Below are 18,428 nucleotides of genomic sequence, written 5' to 3'. Positions count from 1 at the left end.
AACGTGTGATCAAGATTAAACCAGCCCACTCCAAAACAGGGGCAAGCCATTCATTATTGATGATCCGATCCCTCTGAAGATGCCCTAAATAGACTTGTGTGGTTGCATAACAAATGTGTAGCTTGTGAGCTGATGAGACTTTGCTGTCATTACCGGCTTTTATGAATGAGAGCAACATGTAACACCTAGCTCCACTCTGGTACCTTTCTGTTAATCTGATAGTATTTCATTTAAAAAAGGAGCTGGTTCACCTGAAGGGAATTATTAGCTATTAGCTTATTATTAGAGTCATATGTTTTTATATGATTTGACTTAGCTGCTCGTTATCTTTTGCTGATGCTAAAAAAAACAACATTACATATTCAAACAATCTGTGTAAATTTAAAATTCACTTTTGCCTTCATGCCAGCTGCACATATGCTGAACAACAACAACAAAAAACCCTTTGCGTTTCTTTCAGCTAGAAGTCAGCTCAATTGCTGTTGATCACTGTCAGGTTGCCAGGTTGATACCTTAAAAAAAGCTGCCTGCAGTGTGGGGACCAATGCACGAAAGTGTGATTTTGTTTTGTTTGTCTTACAAAGACTTTATGGCTAAGCTTGAAACCTTTGTATGTATATCCTATGAAATGACATGACATGACAGGTGTAAACTTGCTCTTCACTCTCCAAAAGTAATCCTAGTTCAACATTTTTGGAAGTACCACTGAATATAAGGCTACAGCTAACAGCCTTTTAGCTTAGCCTAGCACAAAGACTAGAAACTGTAAAATGGCCACCCCGGCCCGGTCCATAAGTAATGAAATCTGGGGAATCAAACCAGCAACTCTCTGATTACTGGACAACCCACTCTATCTCCCGAGCTATAGCTGCCCCTTAAGAAAAGGATGTAAAGATCGTCTTTTCAAATCAATTTGGGCACTCGAGGCTCAAAGTCCCTGTATACTTGAGTTGTGTAGGAGAATGATGTAACACTGTTTTTCTGTGACGCTCCAGTAATGTTTTTTGGACTACATAACAACACCTGACTCTCCATTCGCATGGGGTGAGTAGATAATGACTGAATTTTCATTTTTGCGTAAACTTTTCACAAACTTTAACAAATATTCTGGAACATAACTGCCCTTGACACGGTAAGATAAGAAGAAGGTGAATTTTCCATTCTTCATGCAAATTTCAGCTCACCAGCTGCTGGCTGTAGCCTTTTATTTAACAGACAGATATACTGTAGGAGAGTGATATCAATCTTTTAGTCAAACTCTTCTCCAGAAAGAGGACAAGCATATTTCCCAAAATGTCAAACTAATGCTTTAGCGAGACGTATATTGAAATGAATTTTTGGCACCACCGGGGTTTCCAATGCAAGCAATTTTAGAAATCACTGTCACGGTCCATGGTGGCACCTTCACCTCAACTATTTATTTCCCCGGGGACGTTATGTTGTGAGAAGTTTTATAATCATAAATGAATAAAGCATACAAACTTCTGAACTATATAGCTTTAACAACACAGCTGCACCTAATATAATTAATTATGCATACGTATAAGACTAATGAGCAGGCATAGGGAAGTGTTATTGTCAGCAGTTGATAATTGCTCCTCCTGACACAAACATGCGTCTTATTCCTCTGATTAGCTGCAGCTGTCTACCCTGCTGTAACATGTAAAGGGCCTGTTGGAGATGTACAGAAACACAAGTGCGGTGTTGCATCATTTTCAGCCAATTAATAATACATCACAGATTGTCACTGCTTGCAAAAATACATGCATAATTCGGTAATAATTCTTTCTAGGGAACTTTACATACCCAACACTGAAATCCCTGAGAGAACCATGGATTTAAATTTCCATGTTGCACCTTCAGAATCCCAATAAGCAAAGCCGGTGAGCCAGTATGCACATTAATAGCCCCGACAGTGGAAGACCGACATGGAATGCAGTCATCGTTAAAGTTATTAATTAGACCTGCGTTTTTTCCTGCTGTGACATGTCACAGGGTCCGCTGGCCTGACTGCAATATGAGAATGTGGAGAATTCTGACACAGCCCCAAGAACATCAGCTATCGGCTGGAGAATTTATTCCAGAGAGGACAGAATAGAACATTTGTCTCAGCAACCTTGGAAGCAGTGCATCTTTCAGAAACTGAAGAGGTAAGATGCTCCTTTCAGTCTCATTCTAGTTTCGCACTGCAGGGTGGAGCTACATTCAGCTGGTAGTTCATTATTTTTAAACTGGTATTAGTGTTCAAAGTCAAATAAATCAGTGAAAGGCAGTATAAATGAAATAATCAGATGAAAGAATACAGATAAAATATATAATGTAACTTAAAATTTTGAATTAATCCAATACATTTTTAAAGCTCAGCTCACTAGTAGCCTCATACTGCTTTTTTCACAATTAATTGCTGGCAATATTTATTTAATTCCAGCAGATTGAATCTAAAAATGTTTCATTATATAAAGCCACATTTGTTCAGCCTTATTTGCAAAAGCAACAGCCAATCAGATCACTGCTTCTCCCCTGTTTGTCTTCATCTAATAAGACTTTGCTTTTATTTCCCAATTTCATTTTTTCTCAATGTCAGTTTTATTTCATGCTGCCACTTTTCATCACAGACTTTTCAGAAGTGGATATTTCTTAAAGTTATTATTAGATATTTGAATATTGGAATGTAATTATAATAACCTGCAACATACTGAGTTATTGAAAGAAGCCAGATGATATTTTATCTTCATTTATTCATTTGCAATTTAATTTGGTGCACTTTGTGTTTCCATATAATCCTACAAAACGTGATTCTGGGCCTCACAATAACAGTGACCATGGCCATCAGCTAAAGGGACAATTTTAAAGACAACCTGTGAAGGTAAACAGAAGTTCTGTTTCCTTTTATTACCACAACATATATATCCTTGGGTGTAACAGTCATGCCAAGAGCCTTTCTTTCCTCATGAATTGTGGGCACGATCTGTTCTTGGAATATGTGAAATCAAGCGAATGTTTACATCTCTGTTTCATAGCTTCCAGTCTTCTTCACTGCCTTCCCAGGTGCCCTGCTGCTCCTGGTGATGTCTGACCTGTACCCTCGAACCCTCGAACACCCTTTAAAAGGGCGTCATGTAGTCATGTTTTTCTTATTGTTGGTGGCTTTGGGGAAGTTGCGTGACTAATGAGTCGACTTCTCCCTGTTATTACTTCACACCTCAAAGTGCTAAAACCACATGAAATATCAGGATCTGACACTGTCCCGTAATCCCGACCTCAGCAGCCTATAACAACATTTACTTTGGTCTCTCAGATTACACAAACAACTCTCAAAGCTGTTTTTCTTTTTGCACTGTGGCATGGCCGACCATCGCTATCCCTCACTGTCCTTTTTTCCCAGACAATCCACTCGCTTGTACTTTTCCATGGCTGTCGGTTTCTATGGCAACAAAAGGGAGGAAGACGAAGCCGGGGCTTGACAGAGCACTGTCAGGCAGTCAGTACAGGGGCGGCTGGGATCCTCACGAGGTAGGAGAATACCCACAGGGAAGAGAGCAAGAAAAAGCAGGGAGGGAGGGCATGTGAGGAGAGTTCACCAGAAACAAAGCTGCACCGATCAATGATTCAGGCTTATTCTTAGCTCTGTGGGGTGGAACCTGGATAAGATTATGCAATATCACTTACTGTATATCTGGTTCATACTCCACAGAGAAAATCCTCATACAGTACTAAACATCAGTATAAGTATAAATCAAATCCCCACACAGTTTAAATGCAAACCCACCAACAAAGTTGTCACTCAGCAAATGAATGAATCAGATCCCTGTGGCTCTAACACCCACACTGACTTTATAAGACTCCTTCATTCCCTTTTTGTTTGACTAGTTATGAAAGGGAGGTGGAGAGACGGACGACCGCAGAGCACACCAGGTAGCGAGTTTAGATAATTATTGTGCAAGAAGTAATAATTTGTTCCCGCAAATTAATAACATGTGGTGTTGAATTAAAGTCAATTCAAATGTCAAGTTATTGTGGCTCTAGGAACTGAAGGAACAGGTTGTTAATGCTGGTCTGGGAGGAAGGAGCGCCCACATTGTTAGCAGCAGGCTAGCAGCTGTATTTTAATGCAGACATGGTCTAAAATGACTGCACTCATTCCTGCAAATTGATAGAGTTGAGTTGTTGTATTTATTGATGACTGTGTCTTAGTGGGTTTGTTCTCATGATGTTGTGTAAGCAACCCTCTGCTTATTAGTTTTACTAGCTGCTTGAGAGGCAGATGGATTGTGGTGTGCATGCATTCTGTGTCAGCCAACATCTGGGCAGGGAATACTTTCAGACATTTGGACTTGTCATAGCAGGAAATGCACAGGTGGAACAATTTTGTCAATGATGGCTTGGTTCCATCAACTCTCCCACCAAGCTATGACAGTGAACCATTATGAACAATACCAGGACCCTGGAACCGGCTCACCTAAATGGAATGTGTCATTTTTATGTTAGCAATGTTTTTTTTTTCCTGCTATGACACAGAAATGGCTGGACCCCTGAAAAGGCCCTCCCCAAATCTGCTTTATGAAGCAAAAACATTTAATTACATTATTACTGGGGTCTATTTTTGGCTGGTGCCAGCTTCCTCTTTTTCTTCTTCTTTCTTTTCTGGCATCATGATTTACATGTAGTAAAAGTAAAGTCAATTTTTTAGGGGTTATGAATCAGGCTACATTTCACTGAAGCAACAATAAATAAAATATTTATCTTTGTTGTTTTAAAGTTCATTAAATTTTCAATTTACCACACAGGGAGGATACGTTTAGGAGTCTCACAGCCTGAGGAAAGAAGCTGTTCTTTAGTCTGTCAGCACAGAAGCGGATACTTCTGTATGTTTTGTCAGATGGCAGCAGGGTGAACAGACTGTGGCTGGGACAGGTGTTGTCTTTCTGATCCTTTAAGCTTTGTGCAGACATCTCACATCACCAATATCAGGGAGGTGGGTACCAATGTGGTTCTGGGCAGTTTTAATCACCCAGTTTCCAGTCAGGGTGCCTTCTATTGCTCCTCTGTAAAAGCTGCCAAGAACTTGGCACTGAAATTGAACCTTCTTGAGTTTTCTTCAGAGGTAGAGCCTTTTCTAAGCAGGGTGGCAATGTAATCAGTAATAGTGAGAATTTGGCTCAAAGTGAAATTAGGTTATCATCACCTATATTAGGATGAACATGGTTATCACTGGCCTCCATGGGCTCCCCTGGTGGTTGGGCCCAAGAAAAGCCCTTTTCTAGCCTCCTATGGGCGGCCCCTCAGCCTGATGTCTGACCTGCAATATTTCACTGAAATCTGTGACATTTTACTGTGCACAGGAGAATTGAGTTCCCTTTCCTCAGACTGTGAGGAGGCACTGCAGTACGAGCTAAGTGCCACCCCAAAATGGATAAACTCGGTTGGTAAAAGACTTTCTGTCACTCTGTAACCCACAAGGAGGTCGATGAAATGGAGGAGCATGCTTACAAACACAAGTACCCAGCTTATCCTTAACACACAACCTTAAACCTGAAGCGAACACACCGAAGCACATCATTTAACTTCATCGAAAAGATTTCAGTGTTCAGCGCCACTCAGGCCACTGTTGCCTCGATGCCTGCTGAGATTTCAAGCTCCCTTCACAAAAACGCCAGTCTGTCCTCTGGACTTTGGTGCACAAAAACACAAATTGCTTTTACTCTTAAGGGATGAAAGACACTGTATACCAAGTCACCATTACAACACTGCTAATGAGCCTTTTTTTCATTTGACAGTTTGACATAGCGGCAAAAGCACAGTATTAATGAATGACTTTGATAGTGGCTGCATTCCATTTAGGTGTGCCAAGTCGATGGTGCTGGCATCGGCATTTACTGCTTCTGGCTATTCATTGAATGGAACATTGGGACGCTTCAATTATTTATATCATCAATAAGAGTATTAGTGACGTTGTTGCTATTTCTGGGAGGTCAGATGGTGAAAAAAGCTTTTTTCTGTTCAAGGTCTGTTCCGCTGTGGCTGAGATAAGAACCAGGGACATGCGATTGGCTGAAGGATGAGGACTGGAGACAACAGCACGAAGATAAAAGGTGACATGATGTAATAAAAAATAAAAGTTTGGTTGAAATAAGGTATTTTGAAGTAAATTTCATACAATCTGAAGTACAAATATGACTAAAATGTACTCTAAAAGACGAATACTTACTACTTCTCCAAGATACAGCAACTACTAAACTACTTAAAGGAACAGTTCACCCAAAAATGAAAATTCAGTGTTAGAAAATGACTGAATTTTAATTTTTGGATGAACTGTTCCTTTAAACCTACTGACAGTATAGTTAGATTGTGTGTCACAGGGTGTACACACACTTCCAACCCCCCTCGAGGCTTCCAGACCTGTGTCAGGCTCTGAAGAGCTTTTACATAAACAGGAAGTGAAGGCAACATGTGACAGCCACTGGCCGGCGGGCAGCTGTCAGAGAGCCGCGCAGAGCGCTTTGGAATTAGATCAGAGAGACCCGCCACGCGCTCGTACTTGTATCTGGATACGCGGAGAAGAAAGGAAGCAGAAGGCCAGTCGGAACCGTTTCCTCTCTTGCTGAGTGGGCTAATTGGGAAGTGAAGTCGTTAATCTGCTCCCCAGCTCTGGTTGCACCCTCTATAAACAGTCTGGTGTGTGTGTGCGTGTGCGTGTGTGTTCTCAAACGTTTTGTATTTCCACTACAGCTGTCTCTGTCCATCAGTACCAACCAGGCGTTTGTGTTGGCTCAAAGCACGGTAGCTTGCAGTGTTTGACAGGTAGAGAGGGGGAGGAGAGAGGAGGAGGAGGAGGTGGGAGAAAAAGGCAGATCTGAGGAATACGTCTGCAGCCTGAACAGTCAGCGAGAATATAACCCCGGGGCACTGGAACACAGACTGTAGCACTTTGCTAGCAGTCCTGAATACAGCTTGATACATGATGGATAAGAGTTAACATCCCCCAGACTGTTGCCGGCACTTAGTACTGGCTGGAAGACAGCAGAGGTCTGTTTTAAAGGCCCTCTTCAGGGATCCTATTGAAAGATCCATCATTTAGTTACTGCTATCTGTGCAGCGGTCAGTGTAGGCCAAGCGCCGATCAATATTTCACCACAGTTCTCCGTGAAGCAAAGGAGGCTGAGCGTGGCCGAGCTGTATTAAAGAAGCGGCTCGTTCGCTCTTTCGTCTTTGCTTTTGTCAAACACGATTGTGATCAGAAACAGGCAGGTGCACTCTGAAGGGATGAGGAGCTGGAGATAGAAGGAGAACACTCTTGGGAGTAAACAGATCTACTGGTAGCACGGCTAGTTTTTTACGTGAATGCAATTGCTGGCAAATAAAAAGCTAACGTTAGGCTATAAACAAACGACATCACGGTCACATGACTTTAACGTCACCACCACGAGGCTTCTTGCTGCACTTTACTTTACTGTAAACTGATCACTCTGTCAGACACTTGTTAACAACTACGTTTTTACGTCAATTCAAACTGTGGGTATTTACTGACAATTTTAATAATGTGAATCTGTAAAGCTTGTGTTAACCACAAACCTCTTTTCTGGAAGTGTAAAAATGCAAACTTTTTCTAGGTTTTTCAGGTGTCATTCCTCAGCACCGCGTATTGATCCGCATCTGTAAATAGACCACAGAAAAAGCACCATAAAATGCTGTTTTAGGACATTTCTGAGCCTTTTTAAAAAATAAAAATATCGAAGTAAACTGTTTTTAAAGTCTTTTTGAGTAATAATACGTTGGGTAGCACAAAACAGATGGGAGACAAGGGATAAGTTGATTACAGGAACTGTATAAAACCTAAAATGTATCTCGTAGCTGTGTCCTGACAGTGTTCTGTGGGAGCATTTTTGTGTAAAGAGCTCATTGTGTACCACCGTATACACAATCATTGTCAACTGGGGACAGATTTGTCTTGTCAGCAGTGCAGACCTCGAAGACTCTCTCTGATTCTTATTCATGAAGTCGAGATAAGACATGAAAAGTCCCAGTGAAGCTAAAAACGACTGGTTCTTATTTCAACTGTGTGTGTGAGTCCATAAAAACAGCAGCAGCGTGTGTTTACAGTCAGCGTCAGCTGGAGTCATAAAACATGTGGACAGCAGGCGTCCACGCCCGCCACCAACACTGCACCACACCACAGGATGCAGAGGACTGGCTGCCACATTGTGGAAACACGTGTGCTGTGTGAGTGTGTGTGTGGAACTGGACCTTTTGCAAAACATTTTTAAACTCCTCTTTGTTTTACATCAAAGTTAAACCACAACAGACACCTGAGCCTACATCACAACAGAAACTGCTTGAATGAATATATTTAGGAGATTCTGATAAATTATATAGAGCACAAGGATGTGTGTGTGTGTGTGTGTGTGTGTGAGTCCTTTGTTATCAGCGCTGACTCCTCCACAGCACTGTTTCACTGTTTTAATGAGACAAATCTCCCCAAAATGGGAAATCAGGGCTCACAGAGACGCAGAAACGCTGAGTGCGCTGCACGGCGAGGACGAAGGCTCCCTCTGACTCACCAGATCAGTCATCTAACGCTCCTTTGATCACTCAGGAAGTACGGAGGCACCACAGTTACTTTATCACCCTCATTAATTCCTTATCAGACACAGCAGCAATAAATCCGCCATTTTTCCCCGCAGCAGAATTACAGGGGAGACGATGACTTATGAGGATGTGGTCACTGCTGTTACTTGTGTGGCGAATTCCTCGGAAGCGAGCGCCGCTGACGGTCGGTGATTGACCGCAGCGGACAGTCAGGGTCTGGCTATCAGTTTGCGCTGGGTGGAGAGCAGGGATCTGGGGAAGCCATATTTCCTGTTCGGTGTCAAAGGGCAATTTGAGAGAATGAGGAAGTGACATGGACAGATGGTGCAGGAAGGTCATATGTGATGTGACATACAGGCCAGAACACACACACCAGATGCACATACTCTCACCAGATCTTTATTTGTGTGGAGCTTATGGGGAGAGGCAACGTTTTTGACTATTTAAAAGAAAACAATCATTTGTTTTTGTTGCACCGGCCATCAGTTTAAATGTTTCTGATCATCACATTAATTGCTGAAATCTCGGCAATGTGGCAACATCACAAATTATAGGTCCAACACAATATGAAACATGCAGGGGTGTCATGCATCCATCTGTTTTCTTTTTAATGACTTCTTTTTTGAGGGGGCACATTTCAAAATTTGACATGCTCACTTTCACCTCATCATGAAGACAGTCAATTAGTTATTAAAGGTAAAATATGTCGTATATGTAAGTTGATCTGGGTGGTGGAGGTCCCATAAAACATTTGTTACTTTTTTGTCTGACAGAAGCAGAAGAAAATGATATTTAGTATCAGGTTGAACTAGGACCAGACAATATATTATATTATATTGTTTTAGAGATATGAGTGTTGTTTCTTCTTGTTTTAAAGGCTGTGTTACAGTAAAGTGATGTCATTTTCTGAACTGACCAGACTGTTCTAATGCCACTACTTCTTTACACACTCATTTTATCCACATTACTGATTATTTATAAATAATAAAAATCTCATTGTGTTAATATTTTGTGAAAGTACCAATACTCAACCCAATCAGCCGAATAAATGTTAGCAAATGTGCGTTTCTGCAAAACCTCAGATGAGTTAAAACATTGTCTTTCTTTATGCTCAGGTTAGGATTAGGCATTCAAACAGCTTTGTTAGGAAAAGATCATGTTTGACTTAAAGTACCTGTTTTGGTCGCCATAAACATGGCTGGAGATGGTCAAAAATATCTGTTTTTTGTTGCCACTTGTTGTCCCAAGTCTCCTTAAAAATATCCCGTGGTGGCACGCTTACAACTATTGAAACGCTGTGGTTCCTCATCTAAAATCTCCAGTTGTTTCACTGGATTAAAAAATGCTGAAATGCAGACTCAACCCGCTGTCACTGGCTTGGCAGCCGCTTTTAATTCCTGACTCCAAGTCCAGTAGTAAACATGTATTGTTTCAGTGATACGACTTGTTTTATAGAGGTACGTAGCCTATGATGCGTACACAGTTGAACAGAGGTTCGGAGGTTTGCAGAAGCGTTAGTGCTAACATTTTATTCTAATGACTGAGCCGCAATATTGATATTCAGCTTTTTGATAAAAATATTGTGACATTTAATTTTTTGTGTTTTTGACAAGATTTCTAAATATTGAGATATCATTTGCCCAGCCCTGCTGTAGGTTGAACAGGCTATGTAGTGGGCTTGTCTCTGTTCAGCTCCAGTATTTCCTGCTATGATCACCAACAGTATCCACTCTCCACCGAGATCCTGTAGTGCCACCTGCCTCTCCTGCTGGCTTTGCCCTCTTAAGCCTAGTTCACTCTTGTGCATCCGCTTAGCCACAAGGGTCTGTTTCATGTCAGTTTAGTCATCTGCCTATGTTGATCAAGGTCAGTGAGGACATCCATGCACGTGTTTGAATGCATGTGCAATAGAGAAACTTGATGCTTCTTATTGCTTGTGCTTCTGTATTGTATTGTGTATTCCGCATGTTTGGTACTTTTCTTGTATAGCGTTAGCATACCATTTTCTGTTTTTTTGACTTGTTCTTGTTGTTCCACCAAACATAACAAACAAAGGAGCTCTTGTTCTTGCTTTGAGGTCTCCATCTTGTTTGCAAGTGTGCACATGCGGTAGACGCCTACTTGGAACCAAAATTGAGGATTTTAATAATGACATTGTCATCAACCTCCACTTTGGGTCTACTGCATCCTAATATACTCTCTCTCTTTCTCTCTCTCTCTCTCTCTATATATATATATATATATATACATATTTCATGAGACATTTACATTTAGCACACGCATACAAAAACACATGCCACCACAAAATGCGATACACATGTGCGCCCTCGAGGATCCCTTCAGGAAGAGTTGATGCAAGATGCTGACCTTAAATGAAATCTATCTATCTGCGTTCAATGGTTTCAGTGTCCACTGATGTCACATCCCATCCTCTGCCTTTAAAGTCTGTTTACTCCGTGTTTTTTCTCTCTCATTCTCTGCCAGCCTTCAATTTTGCTGTCATTTCTTGGGTTTGTGTGTTGATGGGGATTTGAGTCCTTTGCTCTCAGCAGAGGGCAGGAAACAAGAGCCATCATTGTGCGCCTTACCACCGTGCAGCACAGCTTTGATCCACAGGCGCTGTGAGCTCAGCGCAACAGCTGCTGGTCTCTGTTTTCCGTTTTTAGACCATTAAGTTCTCTCAATTCTCTCCTTCCTGGACAGTTTCAGCAAGTGCCAAAAATTCAAAACAAAACTTCCTGGTAGAAGGAAGATGCATCAAATTAAGCAAGCAAGACAGCCTCAATAGAGTGTTTCATGATGCTGTGACACACAGATAATTTACATACACAGACCCTACACTGAATAAGAATTGTAAATAATACTAAAGCTGGCGTTTCTCTTATGTATTGTAAAATAATGGAGATGAAACACTAACAGAGAACCATTGTCTTAAGTCAAATCCAAGTCCAAAGTTCTGAGTGCTCCACATTTAATCTGATACCAATTATTCATCTGGACATAAAATAGAAACAACATTAATTTGTTAATCTACTGTATTTAAATGTACTGTATCTAGATTATGAAAATAGTGTTTGAAATCAAAGCAGCAGAGGTTGACATGTCCTGACTTTTAGTCCCTAAAAAGAGTCAAGCTCCAAAAACACTAGATTCTACATTTACCACAATACCTGATGACATCATCAAGGTTTTTTTTTTTTTTTTTTTTTACAGAAAACATTGCAGATCGTCCACTGGCTGTAGTGTCCTGACTCCTGCTACTGAGTCTGGGAGGCTGTCCTTCACCGTGGCATCAGTGTCGGGGCTCAGTGCACTTGTTGCAGCTGGGTTCAGTCCAGTTCAACCCCCAAAGCCTCAGAGATGGTCTTTCTCTCGTACTCGCTTCATTAAGCCTCACCTTCAAACCAGTGAGCCATATTTCTGGCCTCTGTCTCTGTTAGCAGCAGCCCTGACAGGCTGCCGCAGCCCCTCTCATGTTTAAAGAGCCGTTTTTTATATCCTTGAACTCCACTATTCTCAAACTGTGGTACTCCCTCTAGTGGTATGCAGAGGAATCACAGATATGTTTTTAAAAACATACAGTTAATACTATCAAAATACTGCAGAATCTGTGATGGCCGACAGTAAACAGAGGTAAAACTAAAGGTTCAATAACATTACAAAAATGGCTACTTAAAGCAACACTATGTAGCAATTGGCATTTTACGTGATTTGGCGCCCCCCACAGTTTCTGAGTGCAACACCACTGTCCTTCAAATCCCAGGTCTGTAACAATTTGACAAATGTAGGTGCTAACTACAAACAAAACTCATTGCTATCTGTTGAAAACGTATATCTTGAAGTAAACATGTATGTAACGCTGTGATCCTACCCTCTAACTGACGTTACATAGAGCAGAAACAAGTGATAGGGGGGCGGAGTGGCTGAGACAGAGACACCATTCACCCTATTACAAGACACTGTACCATGAAAATGACTTTGAAGCTGTTATTTTAAGGTGAAAAAGTTACACAATGTTGCTTTAAGCATCCACAGATGGTCCACAAATGGTGCAAAACAGTAAGCTGAATAAAGTACGCCTACACTGCTCTATTTAACTGTCAGTCATAATGGTGGCACCGGGAAAGCTTCGTATTTTCTGAGGTTGTACACGGTGAAGAAACTTTGAGAAACGCTGCTCCAACTGAAAAAAAGGACATTAGCTCTGCTGGCTATGCTAGCATTTACACTCGCTGCTCACATGCTGCCAATACGACTTGGTTTGATTAGCTAATTTGGGCTAATGACAAGGGTCTGTCAGGATGATTCAGTTTAGGTAACCATCTTACTTACACAGGTTGACCTTGAGCATGCGTGTTACATAGAAAGACATCCTATTGGATGGTGCTGGATATTTGCTGGAGTCAGTTTCTGGGTTACCTTCAGTGCAGATAGTAAATGGAATCATGGCTCGATGGGAAAGGATACTGGATACAAAACAATTATATGTAACATGTTTTTAGTCATCAAACTTCAGAGCAGTATAACTCAAACAGGCAGTAGGGTTACAATGGTTTGAGGTTTTCATGGTACGATATCTCAGAAAATATCACAATATACAGAATTACAGTATATTTCAATACCATAGGTATTCAAATGTACACAGTATGATATCCGTCACTTCTCATACCATGCTGTACCTGAAAACCGATATACTGTACTGCTGCACCCTACATGCAATTAATGCCAACATGGTCTCACATCCCAGAAAATGCTGTTGCTAATAGTGCTGACACAGGCTAAGGAGTTTTTTCTAATTCTAGTGTAGCAGCTTTTACTTCACTGGCTAACATCCCAACGGTAGTTTAGATAGCTTCTATTTTACCATCTGATTACTGCCACGTTCCACTAACAGAAGGCATGGTGAGAGACTGTGGAAGTTTCTAGAACATTTTGTGCCTTGTGGGATGAGCCATGCTGTCTCTGGTTGGTATATCACTCGCTCCAAAATCCACAGTCAGAGAGGAAGGAGGAAGCACAGAGGCAGAGACACCAGCCTTGCAAATGTGTGTGTGTGTGTGTGTGTGTGTGTGTGTGTGTGTGTGTGTGTGTGTGAGGAGAGTTTGAATGTGGAATATGGCTAGGTAATTAACATTTCCCTAGCATCAGTGGCTGGAGCTCTGGGCTGAAATGATCTGTGGAGACCCCGCTGAAACTGTAATGAAGTCCAAACAGTTCTTCCCTGGCAAAGAACAGAGAAGGACAAAATGAAACTTAAAGATGAGCTACTAAAAAAACCCATCTAGTTTATGTTTAATTGCTCAAAAAATTGAGAACGTTTCCAAAAAAAGATGCTGAAATGTCCTCCTTCGCCGTTTAGATACCCATGAATGTTCAACTGGAATAGTTTCATAATGAAGAGAACTTAAAAACATGATGATTCTCAGGCAAGTTCTGAAATGATTGACTATAAGACACACTAAATCTAGCATTATGTTCTATATATCATCTCTGTATGTGTTCAGATTCCAGAGTTATCAGTTCAGAGTTATGTGATTTTTAACACTAATTGCAGCAGCTGGAAGCTAAGTGTTTAAACTGTCCTAATTGCCTTGGCCTCACGTCTCTCACTCAGAGCCTTTCATCAACTCTCCGGCACCCCTTGGGGAAGACTTGAGTTGATTGGTTGCGAGATTGCGTTCTGCCTCTTTTGCTCTTCATGTGGACTTTTTTTACCTGCATGCAACCAAAGCCCACTCAAGGGTGATTGGTCAGTACTACTCAGAGTACAAACAGAAACAAGAATGCTTATTCCATCTTGCACAGGCATTGTAGGAACATGCTAAGCGCCTCCTTGCCACTTTTGTTATATATAAGCTATAAGCTACACTTTTTATATAAAAAATTGCGTTTGAATACCGAAATATAATTAGATTAGGTTTTTACTGTTCCCAAATAAATGAATGAGAATAATAATAATCATGTGCTATTTAAGTCATTTTGCCCCAGCAAAAACTCAGCCTACTGTAATCTATCCATCTAATCTGCTGCATGGGTGAAATATAGTCTTGATAAAAAATATAAAATGCACATTTCCTTCAAAAACAATCTATGGCTCATTTGGATTTGTGCAAAATTGAAATCCCTTCATTGCCGTTGCTGACAATGACTCCGATGAAGATGTGTTATGTTTATGTTGGTCTCAATGTGCTGATCATTTTAAATACATATCATCATGTAGAATACAGGCATTTTAATTTTGCATAAATCCTACAGTGTGACTTGGATTGTTTGTGAAGGAGACCTGCATTTTTATATTTTTAATCAAGACTATATGTCACTGAAAACACCAAAATGTTGTCCCTTTTACTACACAAAGGACAGAAAGGTAAATTATTGACCTTTTAAGTTTATATAAGTTTAGGTACATGCCCTAACAGTGGGTGAACAAATTAATCATGAATCTAGATGTACCTTTGTCTTCAAATCAAACAAGTTAAGTACATCTGTCTTGTGCACACCCTGTTATCTGTAATCCAGGTTTTGAAATTGACAATTTATTCCACTGAAGCTTGGATATTAAAAGAAAATTCAATTGAGTTTGTCTTATTTTCTAGTGGAAAATGCTTCCTAATTTATTTTGTTTGTTGTTTGTTTAGTATCATATTGATTTAATTTAAAACCTTCCTGTCCTGGGCATGCCATGTTTGCTGATGTTTCCAGTCAGGATGCTCTCTATTGCTCCTCTGTGAAAGTAAAAGTTTATCATATATTTTCTTTATGTATGTATTTATATATTAGAGGTAGCACTATTTTATATCTTAGATTCTAATTAAATTTCCATCCATCCATTATCTGGAAGCGCTTATTCTTTTCAGGGTCACGGGGGCTGGAGTTGATCCTAGCTGACACCGCTATGGTGGTGTACACCCTGGATAAGTCGCCAGTTCATCACAGGGCTGACATATAAGAACAAGCCACCATTCATGCTCACAATCAGACGGACAATTTAGATTAACCGGTTAACCTAAGTTTTGCATGTCTTTTGGATTGTGGGAGGAAGCTTGAGTACCCAGAAAGAACCCACTCAGATACAGGGAGAACATGCAATCTATGCACAGAAACTCCCTGCCTGGTCTCGAACCCAGGTCCTTCTTGCTGTGGGGCAACAACGCTAACCACTGTGCCCTCCCAATTAAATTAGACTTTTCTTTTTTCTATACATATTTGTATGAGCCAAAGCTCTGCTGTAGGTCTCGTGCATATGACGATAAAGAACTTGACTTGACTTAACTCAGGTTCTTCTGCATCATGTTTCCCTCCAGGTTAATAATTACTGAACCACAAATGAATGCCTCAGCATAAATAATGAAAATCTGTCATCTATAATCTCTGCCTGACTCCAGGCTGTTTGTTTGGTTTTGGCTCCAGCTTCAGTGGAAGACTCCTGTGTTTTCCCGATCGTGTCCCATGATTTCTGACGTCGAGGTCTCACTTCCCCATCTATCATATTCCGTGATAAATAATTTAGCGGGGCTTAGTTTATCCGAAGGTGACCTCCCCTCACAGTTTCTGCTCCTATCAGCCTGTCAACTAGAGGGATCGTTTTTCAGTCTGCACGTTGGCAGCAAAAGAGATTTAGCGATTTTTCTTCCAGTGTTGTTTTTGTACATTTGTTCTGCTTGAACGGAATTTTAAGAAGATGTTTGATGGGAATATTTTTATTATTTTTTATTTTTGCTCATGTCAAAATAAAGCACAGCATGGCCCTGTGGTAACTGATGGGGCCAGTTTCAAAAGATGATTTCAGCCATGCTCAAAGCAATTATCCTGATAGAACACATGTGCCAGCCGTTGCTTCTTAGTTCTACAAATGAATAAATGAAGCCAGGACTTCAAAAGTACTGAGATCATGAGTTGAAGTTTCCTCCGCCTGCTGACACCAAAGAGATATTTGGATTTATTACACGTTTTTATTCAGTTAGCTGTTCGATAGTATTCAATGAGAGTTGTATTCAAATGGTGTATCTCTTTTAAGTAAAAAAATGTTTCACCATAACTATTTTGCATACATTAGTACTTTTCAGGGAATGTTACTATGAAATTATGGACCTGTGAAATAAAGCATTACCAGTTAATGCTGTTTCGAAGCCCTTTCCATGCTGGACATTTGTTTATTTATTTTAGTGGCCTGAAACCAGCTCAATTTAGATATATGGAGTCTTAAAATCCTAGAATCCTGCCTAAAATATAGAATTTATACTCCCCCACAGGACAAATGTCACCACAGCAGCTACAGTGTTGAACCAGAATGAGAGCATACCTCCGCTATTGTGAGTACAAAACAGTCCCCTTTTGTACCCTTTTGTATTTTTTTCATTAAGAAGATTATTCCCTGAAAAATTAACAAAAATGTTGAAAAGCTGCCAAAAAATGTGTGGATCCGTGTCTTTATCTGCACCAAAAGTTATCGTGGTCTACTCCTGGCCAGAACCCATCCTCCACCCAAGTTATGTGGAAATCCCTTGAGTAGTTTTTGTGTAATTCCACTGACAAACCAGACAACCAACCAACAGACCACCTGACTGACCGACAACCACCTGACCAACCAATGACAAACCAACCAACAAACAAACGAACCAACAACAAACAGATCGACCGACCGACCAACCGACCAACCAACAACAAACCAACCACAAACAGACCGACCGACCGACCGACTGACTGACCGATCAACAAACATGGGTGAAAACATAACCGGCTTGGAGAAGGTAATAAATAATAAGTTACGTAATTAGTGATGGTTTTGGCGTCCTCATTAGATTATTCTAAGAACCATATTGAAGGAACAGTGAAGTCATCCAGTGAAGATGGATAGAGGGCTGGACAGAGTCCTCTCCTGTGTTGACCTTTCTTTAAGTACATTAACAGTTCTATTTTGACTGCTCAGTGGTTTGGACTCTCTAGATATCACTTTGTGAGCTGGCCATTTTTTAAAGCGGCTTTAATCAAGCACATTGTTTAGCTGACCAGAAATGTTTTGGTTAACAGTGGTCTCTGATTATGCAGTATGATTATGGCACTATTCAATCCTAGCACAGTGGGTTAAGATAAATCAACACATCCACCCACCATCTCCCTCCTGGGAGCCGACAGAAAGAAGGAAGAGGAGTAAAACCCTTGGTGCATACAGTAGATGGGTAGTTGCTCAGCAGTGACCATCTGAGACAAATGATCAGATGGTACTTCAGTGCAATTTTAGCATCTTATCACTGCGTTTGCTTCATTTTTAAATTGCACTATTAAGGTCATGTATTACAGTGTGTCAGCAACTGCTTGGTTCAATCAGAACTGATATTAGCTTTGACATAATGGTGCATCTAGTGGACACTGAGATTCTGCATTAACCTGCTGTATGCCAGCATCCAAACATGCTCCGACTGCCCCGAGAGAGAAGCACAAGGTGACATATTTGTTACCGAGTGTCTCAGGGGAATTCTACATTCCTCTGGGAAAACATGTTTACTGCTGCCTTGTTCCCCAAAGCGCTTTGCACCAAAAAAGCACAAAAGAAATTAAAGAGCAAAGAGCTGGGCTGTTGTGAAAGTCAAAGATAAGAATTATGACTGAGAATTCAAAAATACTCAGAAACCAGTGCGAGCTGGATATCCGCCACACTTCTCTAGACTGCAGCCTGCCCTGCCCACACGCTGCATTTCATACACCTCTGAGCCTTTTAATTAACTGCAACACCGCCTCATCCAGAAATGCAAAGCAGCAGTGAGACGGTGTGTTTGACAGCGACTGCGCTGCAGACGCCGGACTCCATCCGTCTCCCCCGAGGGGCCTCGCTGCTGCGTTAT

The sequence above is a fragment of the Pagrus major genome, chromosome 14 (genome assembly GCF_040436345.1).
Source record: "Pagrus major chromosome 14, Pma_NU_1.0".
NCBI lineage: Eukaryota > Metazoa > Chordata > Actinopteri > Spariformes > Sparidae > Pagrus > Pagrus major.
This window is presented reverse-complemented; position numbering follows the sequence as displayed.